This window comes from Amia ocellicauda, unplaced genomic scaffold (genome assembly GCF_036373705.1).
Source record: "Amia ocellicauda isolate fAmiCal2 unplaced genomic scaffold, fAmiCal2.hap1 HAP1_SCAFFOLD_47, whole genome shotgun sequence".
Taxonomy (NCBI): Eukaryota; Metazoa; Chordata; class Actinopteri; order Amiiformes; family Amiidae; genus Amia; species Amia ocellicauda.
The window spans coordinates 650001-667668 of NW_027102983.1; the positions used below are offsets into that span (position 1 = coordinate 650001).

The window sequence follows — 17668 nt, forward strand, 5'->3', positions numbered from 1 at the left end:
ACATTTAGTCACTTCTAGCCATGATGCTCAATTTATTTACGAATGTACCCTAGTTACTAGGGACCGTTTACGTTGGAGAACAAGATCTATTGTATGCCTGTGTATTTGGGGAAGTCAAATCTGAAATAATGATGAAATTGCGTGTATCCAAAGTTAAAACTCGTGATTTGTCGCCCTCTGGTGTGTAAAAGATGCAAAAGCTTACAGCACCTGGTATTCCCAGGCGGTCTCCCATCCAAGTACTGACCAGGCCCGAGCCTGCTTAGCTTCCGAGATCGGACGAGATCGGGCGTATTCAGGCTAGTATGGCCGTAAGCCAGGGAGGCTGTCCCTGACGCTCTACTTAAAGGGAAGGCAATATCCGTTTCTGCCGTTCATACTTACAGTTGAACTGTCTCTCTACTCTAAAGCCCGGGACACACCAGCGCGCCGCAGACAGTCCCTGCTAACACGCCACGTTGTGGCAACATTGTGGCAACGTTGTGCGTTAGCTGGGGTGCCACACCAGACCGGAACTATATTTTACAAAACGAACACATTTGTCTTGATAAAACAGCTGTAATTGAGTGCCTGACACGCCAGTCAAGCGCAATCTTGAGAAGGTGTGCATTTCAGTAAGGATTTCAATTGACATGCAGTATGAAACTGAAAGGAGGTTGCATCACTATGATGCATAACATTGCATGTATTGTATTTTCAAGTGTGTGCATTCATCCTGTTGTCATTTTGTTTTGAAAGCAGAAGAATCATTCAACAGGTTGCTGAGACAAATGTAAACCAGTAAAACATATGAAGAGAAACAAACCTTGAATATAAGTTCAGTTGTTTAAACATTTGACAAACTATGGTGAGGGGGTAAGAAAACACACAAATCCAGCAGCTCCTGTATTTCAATACACCAGAACCCAATATTATTGGCGAGTCGGGTAGTCCATCATCACAGTTCGAGGGCAGGCATCATTTCAGTAATTTCATCCCGTTGCATTCACATCCGTGCCTTGAATGAGATTGAATGTGATCTTTGCTCTCAAGTATGTTCCCAAGTTTTACACTTTCGTGCTTTGCATGAATGGGAATGGAACCGTGTGTGTTGAATGAGGCTCCTTGTGAGCACTGATCTTTGTCCGGTGGAGTTCCTTTTTGTGTTGCTGTAATTGTGTCATTTCTCGATGAGAAAGATTAGGCAACATTTAGTCACTTCTAGCCATGATGCTCAATTTATTTACGAATGTACCCTAGTTACTAGGGACCGTTTACGTTGGAGAACAAGATCTATTGTATGCCTGTGTATTTGGGGAAGTCAAATCTGAAATAATGATGAAATTGCGTGTATCCAAAGTTAAAACTCGTGATTTGTCGCGCTCTGGTGTGTAAAAGATGCAAAAGCTTACAGCACCTGGTATTCCCAGGCGGTCTCCCATCCAAGTACTGACCAGGCCCGAGCCTGCTTAGCTTCCGAGATCGGACGAGATCGGGCGTATTCAGGCTAGTATGGCCGTAAGCCAGGGAGGCTGTCCCTGACGCTCTACTTAAAGGGATGGCAATATCCGTTTCTGCCGTTCATACTTACAGTTGAACTGTCTCTCTACTCTAAAGCCCGGGACACACCAGCGCGCCGCAGACAGTCCCTGCTAATATGCCACGTTGTGGCAACGTTGTGCGTTAGCTGGGGTGCCACACCAGACCGGAACTATATTTTACAAAACGAACACATTTGTCTTGATAAAACAGCTGTAATTGAGTGCCTGACACGCCAGTCAAGCGCAATCTTGAGAAGGTGTGCATTTCAGTAAGGATTTCAATTGACATGCAGTATGAAACTGAAAGGAGGTTTCATCACTATGATGCATAACATTGCATGTATTGTATTTTCAAGTGTGTGCATTCATCCTGTTGTCATTTTGTTTTGAAAGCAGAAGAATCATTCAACAGGTTGCTGAGACAAATGTAAACCAGTAAAACATATGAAGAGAAACAAACCTTGAATATAAGTTCAGTTGTTTAAACATTTGACAAACTATGGTGAGGGGGTAAGAAAACACACAAATCCAGCAGCTCCTGTATTTCAATACACCAGAACCCAATATTATTGGCGAGTCGGTTAGTCCATCATCACAGTTCGAGGGCAGGCATCATTTCAGTAATTTCATCCCGTTGCATTCACATCCGTGCCTTGAATGAGATTGAATGTGATCTTTGCTCTCAAGTATGTTCCCAAGTTTTACACTTTCGTGCTTTGCATGAATGGGAATGGAACCGTGTGTGTTGAATGAGGCTCCTTGTGAGCACTGATCTTTGTCCGGTGGAGTTCCTTTTTGTGTTGCTGTAATTGTGTCATTTCTCGATGAGAAAGATTAGGCAACATTTAGTCACTTCTAGCCATGATGCTCAATTTATTTACGAATGTACCCTAGTTACTAGGGACCGTTTACGTTGGAGAACAAGATCTATTGTATGCCTGTGTATTTGGGGAAGTCAAATCTGAAATAATGATGAAATTGCGTGTATCCAAAGTTAAAACTCGTGATTTGTCGCGCTCTGGTGTGTAAAAGATGCAAAAGCTTACAGCACCTGGTATTCCCAGGCGGTCTCCCATCCAAGTACTGACCAGGCCCGAGCCTGCTTAGCTTCCGAGATCGGACGAGATCGGGCGTATTCAGGCTAGTATGGCCGTAAGCCAGGGAGGCTGTCCCTGACGCTCTACTTAAAGGGATGGCAATATCCGTTTCTGCCGTTCATACTTACAGTTGAACTGTCTCTCTACTCTAAAGCCCGGGACACACCAGCGCGCCGCAGACAGTCCCTGCTAATATGCCACGTTGTGGCAACGTTGTGCGTTAGCTGGGGTGCCACACCAGACCGGAACTATATTTTACAAAACGAACACATTTGTCTTGATAAAACAGCTGTAATTGAGTGCCTGACACGCCAGTCAAGCGCAATCTTGAGAAGGTGTGCATTTCAGTAAGGATTTCAATTGACATGCAGTATGAAACTGAAAGGAGGTTGCATCACTATGATGCATAACATTGCATGTATTGTATTTTCAAGTGTGTGCATTCATCCTGTTGTCATTTTGTTTTGAAAGCAGAAGAATCATTCAACAGGTTGCTGAGACAAATGTAAACCAGTAAAACATATGAAGAGAAACAAACCTTGAATATAAGTTCAGTTGTTTAAACATTTGACAAACTATGGTGAGGGGGTAAGAAAACACACAAATCCAGCAGCTCCTGTATTTCAATACACCAGAACCCAATATTATTGGCGAGTCGGGTAGTCCATCATCACAGTTCGAGGGCAGGCATCATTTCAGTAATTTCACCCCGTTGCATTCACATCCGTGCCTTGAATGAGATTGAATGTGATCTTTGCTCTCAAGTATGTTCCCAAGTTTTACACTTTCGTGCTTTGCATGAATGGGAATGGAACCGTGTGTGTTGAATGAGGCTCCTTGTGAGCACTGATCTTTGTCCGGTGGAGTTCCTTTTTGTGTTGCTGTAATTGTGTCATTTCTCGATGAGAAAGATTAGGCAACATTTAGTCACTTCTAGCCATGATGCTCAATTTATTTACGAATGTACCCTAGTTACTAGGGACCGTTTACGTTGGAGAACAAGATCTATTGTATGCCTGTGTATTTGGGGAAGTCAAATCTGAAATAATGATGAAATTGCGTGTATCCAAAGTTAAAACTCGTGATTTGTCGCGCTCTGGTGTGTAAAAGATGCAAAAGCTTACAGCACCTGGTATTCCCAGGCGGTCTCCCATTCAAGTACTGACCAGGCCCGAGCCTGCTTAGCTTCCGAGATCGGACGAGATCGGGCGTATTCAGACTAGTATGGCCGTAAGCCAGGGAGGCTGTCCCTGACGCTCTACTTAAAGGGATGGCAATATCCGTTTCTGCCGTTCATACTTACAGTTGAACTGTCTCTCTACTCTAAAGCCCGGGACACACCAGCGCGCCGCAGACAGTCCCTCCTAATATGCCACGTTGTGGCAACGTTGTGCGTTAGCTGGGGTGCCACACCAGACCGGAACTATATTTTACAAAACGAACACATTTGTCTTGATAAAACAGCTGTAATTGAGTGCCTGACACGCCAGTCAAGCGCAATCTTGAGAAGGTGTGCATTTCAGTAAGGATTTCAATTGACATGCAGTATGAAACTGAAAGGAGGTTGCATCACTATGATGCATAACATTGCATGTATTGTATTTTCAAGTGTGTGCATTCATCCTGTTGTCATTTTGTTTTGAAAGCAGAAGAATCATTCAACAGGTTGCTGAGACAAATGTAAACCAGTAAAACATATGAAGAGAAACAAACCTTGAATATAAGTTCAGTTGTTTAAACATTTGACAAACTATGGTGAGGGGGTAAGAAAACACACAAATCCAGCAGCTCCTGTATTTCAATACACCAGAACCCAATATTATTGGCGAGTCGGGTAGTCCATCATCACAGTTCGAGGGCAGGCATCATTTCAGTAATTTCATCCCGTTGCATTCACATCCGTGCCTTGAATGAGATTCAATGTGATCTTTGCTCTCAAGTATGTTCCCAAGTTTTACACTTTCGTGCTTTGCATGAATGGGAATGGAACCGTGTGTGTTGAATGAGGCTCCTTGTGAGCACTGATCTTTGTCCGGTGGAGTTCCTTTTTGTGTTGCTGTAATTGTGTCATTTCTCGATGAGAAAGATTAGGCAACATTTAGTCACTTCTAGCCATGATGCTCAATTTATTTACGAATGTACCCTAGTTACTAGGGACCGTTTACGTTGGAGAACAAGATCTATTGTATGCCTGTGTATTTGGGGAAGTCAAATCTGAAATAATGATGAAATTGCGTGTATCCAAAGTTAAAACTCGTGATTTGTCGCGCTCTGGTGTGTAAAAGATGCAAAAGCTTACAGCACCTGGTATTCCCAGGCGGTCTCCCATCCAAGTACTGACCAGGCCCGAGCCTGCTTAGCTTCCGAGATCGGACGAGATCGGGCGTATTCAGGCTAGTATGGCCGTAAGCCAGGGAGGGTGTCCCTGACGCTCTACTTAAAGGGATGGCAATATCCGTTTCTGCCGTTCATACTTACAGTTGAACTGTCTCTCTACTCTAAAGCCCGGGACACACCAGCGCGCCGCAGACAGTCCCTGCTAATATGCCACGTTGTGGCAACGTTGTGCGTTAGCTGGGGTGCCACACCAGACCGGAACTATATTTTACAAAACGAACACATTTGTCTTGATAAAACAGCTGTAATTGAGTGCCTGACACGCCAGTCAAGCGCAATCTTGAGAAGGTGTGCATTTCAGTAAGGATTTCAATTGACATGCAGTATGAAACTGAAAGGAGGTTGCATCACTATGATGCATAACATTGCATGTATTGTATTTTCAAGTGTGTGCATTCATCCTGTTGTCATTTTGTTTTGAAAGCAGAAGAATCATTCAACAGGTTGCTGAGACAAATGTAAACCAGTAAAACATATGAAGAGAAACAAACCTTGAATATAAGTTCAGTTGTTTAAACATTTGACAAACTATGGTGAGGGGGTAAGAAAACACACAAATCCAGCAGCTCCTGTATTTCAATACACCAGAACCCAATATTATTGGCGAGTCGGGTAGTCCATCATCACAGTTCGAGGGCAGGCATCATTTCAGTAATTTCACCCCGTTGCATTCACATCCGTGCCTTGAATGAGATTGAATGTGATCTTTGCTATCAAGTATGTTCCCAAGTTTTACACTTTCGTGCTTTGCATGAATGGGAATGGAACCGTGTGTGTTGAATGAGGCTCCTTGTGAGCACTGATCTTTGTCCGGTGGAGTTCCTTTTTGTGTTGCTGTAATTGTGTCATTTCTCGATGAGAAAGATTAGGCAACATTTAGTCACTTCTAGCCATGATGCTCAATTTATTTACGAATGTACCCTAGTTACTAGGGACCGTTTACGTTGGAGAACAAGATCTATTGTATGCCTGTGTATTTGGGGAAGTCAAATCTGAAATAATGATGAAATTGCGTGTATCCAAAGTTAAAACTCGTGATTTGTCGCGCTCTGGTGTGTAAAAGATGCAAAAGCTTACAGCACCTGGTATTCCCAGGCGGTCTCCCATCCAAGTACTGACCAGGCCCGAGCCTGCTTAGCTTCCGAGATCGGACGAGATCGGGCGTATTCAGGCTAGTATGGCCGTAAGCCAGGGAGGCTGTCCCTGACGCTCTACTTAAAGGGATGGCAATATCCGTTTCTGCCGTTCATACTTACAGTTGAACTGTCTCTCTACTCTAAAGCCCGGGACACACCAGCGCGCCGCAGACAGTCCCTGCTAATATGCCACGTTGTGGCAACGTTGTGCGTTAGCTGGGGTGCCACACCAGACCGGAACTATATTTTACAAAACGAACACATTTGTCTTGATAAAACAGCTGTAATTGAGTGCCTGACACTCCAGTCAAGCGCAATCTTGAGAAGGTGTGCATTTCAGTAAGGATTTCAATTGACATGCAGTATGAAACTGAAAGGAGGTTGCATCACTATGATGCATAACATTGCATGTTTTGTATTTTCAAGTGTGTGCATTCATCCTGTTGTCATTTTGTTTTGAAAGCAGAAGAATCATTCAACAGGTTGCTGAGACAAATGTAAACCAGTAAAACATATGAAGAGAAACAAACCTTGAATATAAGTTCAGTTGTTTAAACATTTGACAAACTATGGTGAGGGGGTAAGAAAACACACAAATCCAGCAGCTCCTGTATTTCAATACACCAGAACCCAATATTATTGGCGAGTCGGGTAGTCCATCATCACAGTTCGAGGGCAGGCATCATTTCAGTAATTTCATCCCGTTGCATTCACATCCGTGCCTTGAATGAGATTCAATGTGATCTTTGCTCTCAAGTATGTTCCCAAGTTTTACACTTTCGTGCTTTGCATGAATGGGAATGGAACCGTGTGTGTTGAATGAGGCTCCTTGTGAGCACTGAACTTTGTCCGGTGGAGTTCCTTTTTGTGTTGCTGTAATTGTGTCATTTCTCGATGAGAAAGATTAGGCAACATTTAGTCACTTCTAGCCATGATGCTCAATTTATTTACAAATGTACACTAGTTACTAGGGACCGTTTACGTTGGAGAACAAGATCTATTGTATGCCTGTGTATTTGGGGAAGTCAAATCTGAAATAATGATGAAATTGCGTGTATCCAAAGTTAAAACTTGTGATTTGTCGCCCTTTGGTGTGTAAAAGATGCAAAAGCTTACAGCACCTGGTATTCCCAGGCGGTCTCCCATCCAAGTACTGACAAGGCCCGAGCCTGCTTAGCTTCCGAGATCGGACGAGATCGGGCGTATTCAGGCTAGTATGGCCGTAAGCCAGGGAGGCTGTCCCTGACGCTCTACTTAAAGGGAAGGCAATATCCGTTTCTGCCGTTCATACTTACAGTTGAACTGTCTCTCTACTCTAAAGCCCGGGACACACCAGCGCGCCGCAGACAGTCCCTGCTAACACGAAACGTTGTGGCAACATTGTGGCAACGTTGTGCGTTAGCTGGGGTGCCACACCAGACCGGAACTATATATTACAAAACGAACACATTGTCTTGATAAAACAGCTGTAATTGAGTGCCTGACACGCCAGTCAAGCGCAATCTTGAGAAGGTGTGCATTTCAGTAAGGATTTCAATTGACATGCAGTATGAAACTGAAAGGAGGTTGCATCACTATGATGCATAACATTGCATGTATTGTATTTTCAAGTGTGTGCATTCATCCTGTTGTCATTTTGTTTTGAAAGCAGAAGAATCATTCAACAGGTTGCTGAGACAAATGTAAACCAGTAAAACATATGAAGAGAAACAAACCTTGAATATAAGTTCAGTTGTTTAAACATTTGACAAACTATGGTGAGGGGGTAAGAAAACACACAAATCCAGCAGCTCCTGTATTTCAATACACCAGAACCCAATATTATTGGCGAGTCGGGTAGTCCATCATCACAGTTCGAGGGCAGGCATCATTTCAGTAATTTCATCCCGTTGCATTCACATCCGTGCCTTGAATGAGATTCAATGTGATCTTTGCTCTCAAGTATGTTCCCAAGTTTTACACTTTCGTGCTTTGCATGAATGGGAATGGAACCGTGTGTGTTGAATGAGGCTCCTTGTGAGCACTGAACTTTGTCCGGTGGAGTTCCTTTTTGTGTTGCTGTAATTGTGTCATTTCTCGATGAGAAAGATTAGGCAACATTTAGTCACTTCTAGCCATGATGCTCAATTTATTTACAAATGTACACTAGTTACTAGGGACCGTTTACGTTGGAGAACAAGATCTATTGTATGCCTGTGTATTTGGGGAAGTCAAATCTGAAATAATGATGAAATTGCGTGTATCCAAAGTTAAAACTTGTGATTTGTCGCCCTTTGGTGTGTAAAAGATGCAAAAGCTTACAGCACCTGGTATTCCCAGGCGGTCTCCCATCCAAGTACTGACAAGGCCCGAGCCTGCTTAGCTTCCGAGATCGGACGAGATCGGGCGTATTCAGGCTAGTATGGCCGTAAGCCAGGGAGGCTGTCCCTGACGCTCTACTTAAAGGGAAGGCAATATCCGTTTCTGCCGTTCATACTTACAGTTGAACTGTCTCTCTACTCTAAAGCCCGGGACACACCAGCGCGCCGCAGACAGTCCCTGCTAACACGAAACGTTGTGGCAACATTGTGGCAACGTTGTGCGTTAGCTGGGGTGCCACACCAGACCGGAACTATATATTACAAAACGAACACATTGTCTTGATAAAACAGCTGTAATTGAGTGCCTGACACGCCAGTCAAGCGCAATCTTGAGAAGGTGTGCATTTCAGTAAGGATTTCAATTGACATGCAGTATGAAACTGAAAGGAGGTTGCATCACTATGATGCATAACATTGCATGTATTGTATTTTCAAGTGTGTGCATTCATCCTGTTGTCATTTTGTTTTGAAAGCAGAAGAATCATTCAACAGGTTGCTGAGACAAATGTAAACCAGTAAAACATATGAAGAGAAACAAACCTTGAATATAAGTTCAGTTGTTTAAACATTTGACAAACTATGGTGAGGGGGTAAGAAAACACACAAATCCAGCAGCTCCTGTATTTCAATACACCAGAAGCCAATATTATTGGCGAGTCGGGTAGTCCATCATCACAGTTCGAGGGCAGGCATCATTTCAGTAATTTCATCCCGTTGCATTCACATCCGTGCCTTGAATGAGATTCAATGTGATCTTTGCTCTCAAGTATGTTCCCAAGTTTTACACTTTCGTGCTTTGCATGAATGGGAATGGAACCGTGTGTGTTGAATGAGGCTCCTTGTGAGCACTGAACTTTGTCCGGTGGAGTTCCTTTTTGTGTTGCTGTAATTGTGTCATTTCTCGATGAGAAAGATTAGGCAACATTTAGTCACTTCTAGCCATGATGCTCAATTTATTTACAAATGTACACTAGTTACTAGGGACCGTTTACGTTGGAGAACAAGATCTATTGTATGCCTGTGTATTTGGGGAAGTCAAATCTGAAATAATGATGAAATTGCGTGTATCCAAAGTTAAAACTTGTGATTTGTCGCCCTTTGGTGTGTAAAAGATGCAAAAGCTTACAGCACCTGGTATTCCCAGGCGGTCTCCCATCCAAGTACTGACCAGGCCCGAGCCTGCTTAGCTTCCGAGATCGGACGAGATCGGGCGTATTCAGGCTAGTATGGCCATAAGCCAGGGAGGCTGTCCCTGACGCTCTACTTAAAGGGAAGGCAATATCCGTTTCTGCCATTCATACTTACAGTTGAACTGTCTCTCTACTCTAAAGCCCGGGACACACCAGCGCGCCGCAGACAGTCCCTGCTAACACGCCACGTTGTGGCAACATTGTGGCAACGTTGTGCGTTAGCTGGGGTGCCACACCAGACCGGAACTATATATTACAAAACGAACACATTGTCTTGATAAAACAGCTGTAATTGAGTGCCTGACACGCCAGTCAAGCGCAATCTTGAGAAGGTGTGCATTTCAGTAAGGATTTCAATTGACATGCAGTATGAAACTGAAAGGAGGTTGCATCACTATGATGCATAACATTGCATGTATTGTATTTTCAAGTGTGTGCATTCATCCTTTTGTCATTTTGTTTTGAAAGCAGAAGAATCATTCAACAGGTTGCTGAGACAAATGTAAACCAGTAAAACATATGAAGAGAAACAAACCTTGAATATAAGTTCAGTTGTTTAAACATTTGACAAACTATGGTGAGGGGGTAAGAAAACACACAAATCCAGCAGCTCCTGTATTTCAATACACCAGAACCCAATATTATTGGCGAGTCGGGTAGTCCATCATCACAGTTCGAGGGCAGGCATCATTTCAGTAATTTCATCCCGTTGCATTCACATCCGTGCCTTGAATGAGATTGAATATGATCTTTGCTCTCAAGTATGTTCCCAAGTTTTACACTTTCGTGCTTTGCATGAATGGGAATGGAACCGTGTGTGTTGAATGAGGCTCCTTGTGAGCACTGAACTTTGTCCGGTGGAGTTCCTTTTTGTGTTGCTATAATTGTGTCATTTCTCGATGAGAAAGATTAGGCAACATTTAGTCACTTCTAGCCATGATGCTCAATTTATTTACAAATGTACACTAGTTACTAGGGACCGTTTACGTTGGAGAACAAGATCTATTGTATGCCTGTGTATTTGGGGAAGTCAAATCTGAAATAATGATGAAATTGCGTGTATCCAAAGTTAAAACTTGTGATTTGTCGCCCTTTGGTGTGTAAAAGATGCAAAAGCTTACAGCACCTGGTATTCCCAGGCGGTCTCCCATCCAAGTACTGACCAGGCCCGAGCCTGCTTAGCTTCCGAGATCGGACGAGATCGGGCGTATTCAGGCTAGTATGGCCATAAGCCAGGGAGGCTGTCCCTGACGCTCTACTTAAAGGGAAGGCAATATCCGTTTCTGCCATTCATACTTACAGTTGAACTGTCTCTCTACTCTAAAGCCCGGGACACACCAGCGCGCCGCAGACAGTCCCTGCTAACACGAAACGTTGTGGCAACGTTGTGCGTTAGCTGGGGTGCCACACCAGACCGGAACTATATTTTACAAAACGAACACATTGTCTTGATAATACAGCTGTAATTGAGTGCCTGACACGCCAGTCAAGCGCAATCTTGAGAAGGTGTGCATTTCAGTAAGGATTTCAATTGACATGCAGTATGAAACTGAAAGGAGGTTGCATCACTATGATGCATAACATTGCATGTATTGTATTTTCAAGTGTGTGCATTCATCCTGTTGTCATTTTGTTTTGAAAGCAGAAGAATCATTCAACAGGTTGCTGAGACAAATGTAAACCAGTAAAACATATGAAGAGAAACAAACCTTGAATATAAGTTCAGTTGTTTAAACATTTGACAAACTATGGTGAGGGGGTAAGAAAACACACAAATCCAGCAGCTCCTGTATTTCAATACACCAGAACCCAATATTATTGGCGAGTCGGGTAGTCCATCATCACAGTTCGAGGGCAGGCATCATTTCAGTAATTTCATCCCGTTGCATTCACATCCGTGCCTTGAATGAGATTGAATGTGATCTTTGCTCTCAAGTATGTTCCCAAGTTTTACACTTTCGTGCTTTGCATGAATGGGAATGGAACCGTGTGTGTTGAATGAGGCTCCTTGTGAGCACTGATCTTTGTCCGGTGGAGTTCCTTTTTGTGTTGCTGTAATTGTGTCATTTCTCGATGAGAAAGATTAGGCAACATTTAGTCACTTCTAGCCATGATGCTCAATTTATTTACGAATGTACCCTAGTTACTAGGGACCGTTTACGTTGGAGAACAAGATCTATTGTATGCCTGTGTATTTGGGGAAGTCAAATCTGAAATAATGATGAAATTGCGTGTATCCAAAGTTAAAACTCGTGATTTGTCGCCCTTTGGTGTGTAAAAGATGCAAAAGCTTACAGCACCTGGTATTCCCAGGCGGTCTCCCATCCAAGTACTGACCAGGCCCGAGCCTGCTTAGCTTCCGAGATCGGACGAGATCGGGCGTATTCAGGCTAGTATGGCCGTAAGCCAGGGAGGCTGTCCCTGACGCTCTACTTAAAGGGATGGCAATATCCGTTTCTGCCGTTCATACTTACAGTTGAACTGTCTCTCTACTCTAAAGCCCGGGACACACCAGCGCGCCGCAGACAGTCCCTGCTAATATGCCACGTTGTGGCAACGTTGTGCGTTAGCTGGGGTGCCACACCAGACCGGAACTATATTTTACAAAACGAACACATTTGTCTTGATAAAACAGCTGTAATTGAGTGCCTGACACGCCAGTCAAGCGCAATCTTGAGAAGGTGTGCATTTCAGTAAGGATTTCAATTGACATGCAGTATGAAACTGAAAGGAGGTTGCATCACTATGATGCATAACATTGCATGTATTGTATTTTCAAGTGTGTGCATTCATCCTGTTGTCATTTTGTTTTGAAAGCAGAAGAATCATTCAACAGGTTGCTGAGACAAATGTAAACCAGTAAAACATATGAAGAGAAACAAACCTTGAATATAAGTTCAGTTGTTTAAACATTTGACAAACTATGGTGAGGGGGTAAGAAAACACACAAATCCAGCAGCTCCTGTATTTCAATACACCAGAACCCAATATTATTGGCGAGTCGGGTAGTCCATCATCACAGTTCGAGGGCAGGCATCATTTCAGTAATTTCATCCCGTTGCATTCACATCCGTGCCTTGAATGAGATTGAATGTGATCTTTGCTCTCAAGTATGTTCCCAAGTTTTACACTTTCGTGCTTTGCATGAATGGGAATGGAACTGTGTGTGTTGAATGAGGCTCCTTGTGAGCACTGATCTTTGTCCGGTGGAGTTCCTTTTTGTGTTGCTGTAATTGTGTCATTTCTCGATGAGAAAGATTAGGCAACATTTAGTCACTTCTAGCCATGATGCTCAATTTATTTACGAATGTACCCTAGTTACTAAGGACCGTTTACGTTGGAGAACAAGATCTATTGTATGCCTGTGTATTTGGGGAAGTCAAATCTGAAATAATGATGAAATTGCGTGTATCCAAAGTTAAAACTCGTGATTTGTCGCGCTCTGGTGTGTAAAAGATGCAAAAGCTTACAGCACCTGGTATTCCCAGGCGGTCTCCCATCCAAGTACTGACCAGGCCCGAGCCTGCTTAGCTTCCGAGATCGGACGAGATCGGGCGTATTCAGGCTAGTATGGCCGTAAGCCAGGGAGGCTGTCCCTGACGCTCTACTTAAAGGGATGGCAATATCCGTTTCTGCCGTTCATACTTACAGTTGAACTGTCTCTCTACTCTAAAGCCCGGGACACACCAGCGCGCCGCAGACAGTCCCTGCTAATATGCCACGTTGTGGCAACGTTGTGCGTTAGCTGGGGTGCCACACCAGACCGGATCTATATTTTACAAAACGAACACATTTGTCTTGATAAAACAGCTGTAATTGAGTGCCTGACACGCCAGTCAAGCGCAATCTTGAGAAGGTGTGCATTTCAGTAAGGATTTCAATTGACATGCAGTATGAAACTGAAAGGAGGTTGCATCACTATGATGCATAACATTGCATGTATTGTATTTTCAAGTGTGTGCATTCATCCTGTTGTCATTTTGTTTTGAAAGCAGAAGAATCATTCAACAGGTTGCTGAGACAAATGTAAACCAGTAAAACATATGAAGAGAAACAAACCTTGAATATAAGTTCAGTTGTTTAAACATTTGACAAACTATGGTGAGGGGGTAAGAAAACACACAAATCCAGCAGCTCCTGTATTTCAATACACCAGAACCCAATATTATTGGCGAGTCGGGTAGTCCATCATCACAGTTCGAGGGCAGGCATCATTTCAGTAATTTCACCCCGTTGCATTCACATCCGTGCCTTGAATGAGATTGAATGTGATCTTTGCTCTCAAGTATGTTCCCAAGTTTTACACTTTCGTGCTTTGCATGAATGGGAATGGAACCGTGTGTGTTGAATGAGGCTCCTTGTGAGCACTGATCTTTGTCCGGTGGAGTTCCTTTTTGTGTTGCTGTAATTGTGTCATTTCTCGATGAGAAAGATTAGGCAACATTTAGTCACTTCTAGCCATGATGCTCAATTTATTTACGAATGTACCCTAGTTACTAGGGACCGTTTACGTTGGAGAACAAGATCTATTGTATGCCTGTGTATTTGGGGAAGTCAAATCTGAAATAATGATGAAATTGCGTGTATCCAAAGTTAAAACTCGTGATTTGTCGCGCTCTGGTGTGTAAAAGATGCAAAAGCTTACAGCACCTGGTATTCCCAGGCGGTCTCCCATCCAAGTACTGACCAGGCCCGAGCCTGCTTAGCTTCCGAGATCGGACGAGATCGGGCGTATTCAGGCTAGTATGGCCGTAAGCCAGGGAGGCTGTCCCTGACGCTCTACTTAAAGGGATGGCAATATCCGTTTCTGCCGTTCATACTTACAGTTGAACTGTCTCTCTACTCTAAAGCCCGGGACACACCAGCGCGCCGCAGACAGTCCCTGCTAATATGCCACGTTGTGGCAACGTTGTGCGTTAGCTGGGGTGCCACACCAGACCGGAACTATATTTTACAAAACGAACACATTTGTCTTGATAAAACAGCTGTAATTGAGTGCCTGACACGCCAGTCAAGTGCAATCTTGAGAAGGTGTGCATTTCAGTAAGGATTTCAATTGACATGCAGTATGAAACTGAAAGGAGGTTGCATCACTATGATGCATAACATTGCATGTTTTGTATTTTCAAGTGTGTGCATTCATCCTGTTGTCATTTTGTTTTGAAAGCAGAAGAATCATTCAACAGGTTGCTGAGACAAATGTAAACCAGTAAAACATATGAAGAGAAACAAACCTTGAATATAAGTTCAGTTGTTTAAACATTTGACAAACTATGGTGAGGGGGTAAGAAAACACACAAATCCAGCAGCTCCTGTATTTCAATACACCAGAACCCAATATTATTGGCGAGTCGGGTAGTCCATCATCACAGTTCGAGGGCAGGCATCATTTCAGTAATTTCATCCCGTTGCATTCACATCCGTGCCTTGAATGAGATTCAATGTGATCTTTGCTCTCAAGTATGTTCCCAAGTTTTACACTTTCGTGCTTTGCATGAATGGGAATGGAACCGTGTGTGTTGAATGAGGCTCCTTGTGAGCACTGAACTTTGTCCGGTGGAGTTCCTTTTTGTGTTGCTGTAATTGTGTCATTTCTCGATGAGAAAGATTAGGCAACATTTAGTCACTTCTAGCCATGATGCTCAATTTATTTACAAATGTACAATAGTTACTAGGGACCGATTACGTTGGAGAACAAGATCTATTGAATGCCTGTGTATTTGGGGAAGTCAAATCTGAAATAATGATGAAATTGCGTGTATCCAAAGTTAAAACTTGTGATTTGTCGCCCTTTGGTGTGTAAAAGATGCAAAAGCTTACAGCACCTGGTATTCCCAGGCGGTCTCCCATCCAAGTACTGACAAGGCCCGAGCCTGCTTAGCTTCCGAGATCGGACGAGATCGGGCGTATTCAGGCTAGTATGGCCGTAAGCCAGGGAGGCTGTCCCTGACGCTCTACTTAAAGGGAAGGCAATATCCGTTTCTGCCGTTCATACTTACAGTTGAACTGTCTCTCTACTCTAAAGCCCGGGACACACCAGCGCGCCGCAGACAGTCCCTGCTAACACGAAACGTTGTGGCAACATTGTGGCAACGTTGTGCGTTAGCTGGGGTGCCACACCAGACCGGAACTATATATTACAAAACGAACACATTGTCTTGATAAAACAGCTGTAATTGAGTGCCTGACACGCCAGTCAAGCGCAATCTTGAGAAGGTGTGCATTTCAGTAAGGATTTCAATTGACATGCAGTATGAAACTGAAAGGAGGTTGCATCACTATGATGCATAACATTGCATGTATTGTATTTTCAAGTGTGTGCATTCATCCTGTTTACATTTTGTTTTGAAAGCAGAAGAATCATTCAACAGGTTGCTGAGACAAATGTAAACCAGTAAAACATATGAAGAGAAACAAACCTTGAATATAAGTTCAGTTGTTTAAACATTTGACAAACTATGGTGAGGGGGTAAGAAAACACACAAATCCAGCAGCTCCTGTATTTCAATACACCAGAAGCCAATATTATTGGCGAGTCGGGTAGTCCATCATCACAGTTCGAGGGCAGGCATCATTTCAGTAATTTCATCCCGTTGCATTCACATCCGTGCCTTGAATGAGATTCAATGTGATCTTTGCTCTCAAGTATGTTCCCAAGTTTTACACTTTCGTGCTTTGCATGAATGGGAATGGAACCGTGTGTGTTGAATGAGGCTCCTTGTGAGCACTGAACTTTGTCCGGTGGAGTTCCTTTTTGTGTTGCTGTAATTGTGTCATTTCTCGATGAGAAAGATTAGGCAACATTTAGTCACTTCTAGCCATGATGCTCAATTTATTTACAAATGTACACTAGTTACTAGGGACCGTTTACGTTGGAGAACAAGATCTATTGTATGCCTGTGTATTTGGGGAAGTCAAATCTGAAATAATGATGAAATTGCGTGTATCCAAAGTTAAAACTTGTGATTTGTCGCCCTTTGGTGTGTAAAAGATGCAAAAGCTTACAGCACCTGGTATTCCCAGGCGGTCTCCCATCCAAGTACTGACCAGGCCCGAGCCTGCTTAGTTTCCGAGATCGGACGAGATTGGGCGTATTCAGGCTAGTATGGCCGTAAGCCAGGGAGGCTGTCCCTGACGCTCTACTTAAAGGGAAGGCAATATCCGTTTCTGCCGTTCATACTTACAGTTGAACTGTCTCTCTACTCTAAAGCCCGGGACACACCAGCGCGCCGCAGACAGTCCCTGCTAACACGCCACGTTGTGGCAACATTGTGGCAACGTTGTGCGTTAGCTGGGGTGCCACACCAGACCGGAACTATATATTACAAAACGAACACATTGTCTTGATAAAACAGCTGTAATTGAGTGCCTGACACGCCAGTCAAGCGCAATCTTGAGAAGGTGTGCATTTCAGTAAGGATTTCAATTGACATGCAGTATGAAACTGAAAGGAGGTTGCATCACTATGATGCATAACATTGCATGTATTGTATTTTCAAGTGTTTGCATTCATCCTGTTGTCATTTTGTTTTGAAAGCAGAAGAATCATTCAACAGGTTGCTGAGACAAATGTAAACCAGTAAAACATATGAAGAGAAACAAACCTTGAATATAAGTTCAGTTGTTTAAACATTTGACAAACTATGGTGAGGGGGTAAGAAAACACACAAATCCAGCAGCTCCTGTATTTCAATACACCAGAACCCAATATTATTGGCGAGTCGGGTAGTCCATCATCACAGTTCGAGGGCAGGCATCATTTCAGTAATTTCATCCCGTTGCATTCACATCCGTGCCTTGAATGAGATTGAATGTGATCTTTGCTCTCAAGTATGTTCCCAAGTTTTACACTTTCGTGCTTTGCATGAATGGGAATGGAACCGTGTGTGTTGAATGAGGCTCCTTGTGAGCACTGAACTTTGTCCGGTGGAGTTCCTTTTTGTGTTGCTGTAATTGTGTCATTTCTCG

General features: G+C 43.4%; 15 non-coding genes across 15 annotated transcripts; all 15 read right to left on the reverse strand.

Moving 5' to 3' along the window:
* Positions 1 to 198: 198 nt before the first annotated feature.
* LOC136737003 (5S ribosomal RNA) lies at positions 199 to 317 on the reverse strand. The gene has a single exon (XR_010811980.1). It is a non-coding gene; the product is annotated as a 5S ribosomal RNA (ribosomal RNA).
* A 1067-nt stretch (positions 318 to 1384) lies between these two features.
* Positions 1385 to 1503, reverse strand: LOC136737004 (5S ribosomal RNA). Its single transcript, XR_010811981.1, has one exon. It is a non-coding gene; the product is annotated as a 5S ribosomal RNA (ribosomal RNA).
* Positions 1504 to 2559: 1056 nt separating this feature from the next.
* Positions 2560 to 2678, reverse strand: LOC136737005 (5S ribosomal RNA). The gene has a single exon (XR_010811982.1). It is a non-coding gene; the product is annotated as a 5S ribosomal RNA (ribosomal RNA).
* Positions 2679 to 3734: 1056 nt separating this feature from the next.
* On the reverse strand, positions 3735 to 3853 carry LOC136737301 (5S ribosomal RNA). The gene has a single exon (XR_010812265.1). It is a non-coding gene; the product is annotated as a 5S ribosomal RNA (ribosomal RNA).
* Positions 3854 to 4909: 1056 nt separating this feature from the next.
* LOC136737007 (5S ribosomal RNA) lies at positions 4910 to 5028 on the reverse strand. The gene has a single exon (XR_010811984.1). It is a non-coding gene; the product is annotated as a 5S ribosomal RNA (ribosomal RNA).
* A 1056-nt stretch (positions 5029 to 6084) lies between these two features.
* Positions 6085 to 6203, reverse strand: LOC136737008 (5S ribosomal RNA). The gene has a single exon (XR_010811985.1). It is a non-coding gene; the product is annotated as a 5S ribosomal RNA (ribosomal RNA).
* Positions 6204 to 7259: 1056 nt separating this feature from the next.
* LOC136737395 (5S ribosomal RNA) lies at positions 7260 to 7378 on the reverse strand. Its single transcript, XR_010812357.1, has one exon. It is a non-coding gene; the product is annotated as a 5S ribosomal RNA (ribosomal RNA).
* Positions 7379 to 8444: 1066 nt separating this feature from the next.
* Positions 8445 to 8563, reverse strand: LOC136737396 (5S ribosomal RNA). The gene has a single exon (XR_010812358.1). It is a non-coding gene; the product is annotated as a 5S ribosomal RNA (ribosomal RNA).
* A 1066-nt stretch (positions 8564 to 9629) lies between these two features.
* On the reverse strand, positions 9630 to 9748 carry LOC136737129 (5S ribosomal RNA). The gene has a single exon (XR_010812100.1). It is a non-coding gene; the product is annotated as a 5S ribosomal RNA (ribosomal RNA).
* Positions 9749 to 10814: 1066 nt separating this feature from the next.
* On the reverse strand, positions 10815 to 10933 carry LOC136737130 (5S ribosomal RNA). The gene has a single exon (XR_010812101.1). It is a non-coding gene; the product is annotated as a 5S ribosomal RNA (ribosomal RNA).
* Positions 10934 to 11988: 1055 nt separating this feature from the next.
* On the reverse strand, positions 11989 to 12107 carry LOC136737009 (5S ribosomal RNA). The gene has a single exon (XR_010811986.1). It is a non-coding gene; the product is annotated as a 5S ribosomal RNA (ribosomal RNA).
* Positions 12108 to 13163: 1056 nt separating this feature from the next.
* LOC136737010 (5S ribosomal RNA) lies at positions 13164 to 13282 on the reverse strand. The gene has a single exon (XR_010811987.1). It is a non-coding gene; the product is annotated as a 5S ribosomal RNA (ribosomal RNA).
* A 1056-nt stretch (positions 13283 to 14338) lies between these two features.
* On the reverse strand, positions 14339 to 14457 carry LOC136737011 (5S ribosomal RNA). The gene has a single exon (XR_010811988.1). It is a non-coding gene; the product is annotated as a 5S ribosomal RNA (ribosomal RNA).
* Positions 14458 to 15513: 1056 nt separating this feature from the next.
* Positions 15514 to 15632, reverse strand: LOC136737397 (5S ribosomal RNA). Its single transcript, XR_010812359.1, has one exon. It is a non-coding gene; the product is annotated as a 5S ribosomal RNA (ribosomal RNA).
* Positions 15633 to 16698: 1066 nt separating this feature from the next.
* Positions 16699 to 16817, reverse strand: LOC136736767 (5S ribosomal RNA). Its single transcript, XR_010811822.1, has one exon. It is a non-coding gene; the product is annotated as a 5S ribosomal RNA (ribosomal RNA).
* Between the last annotated feature and the right edge of the window lie 851 nt (positions 16818 to 17668).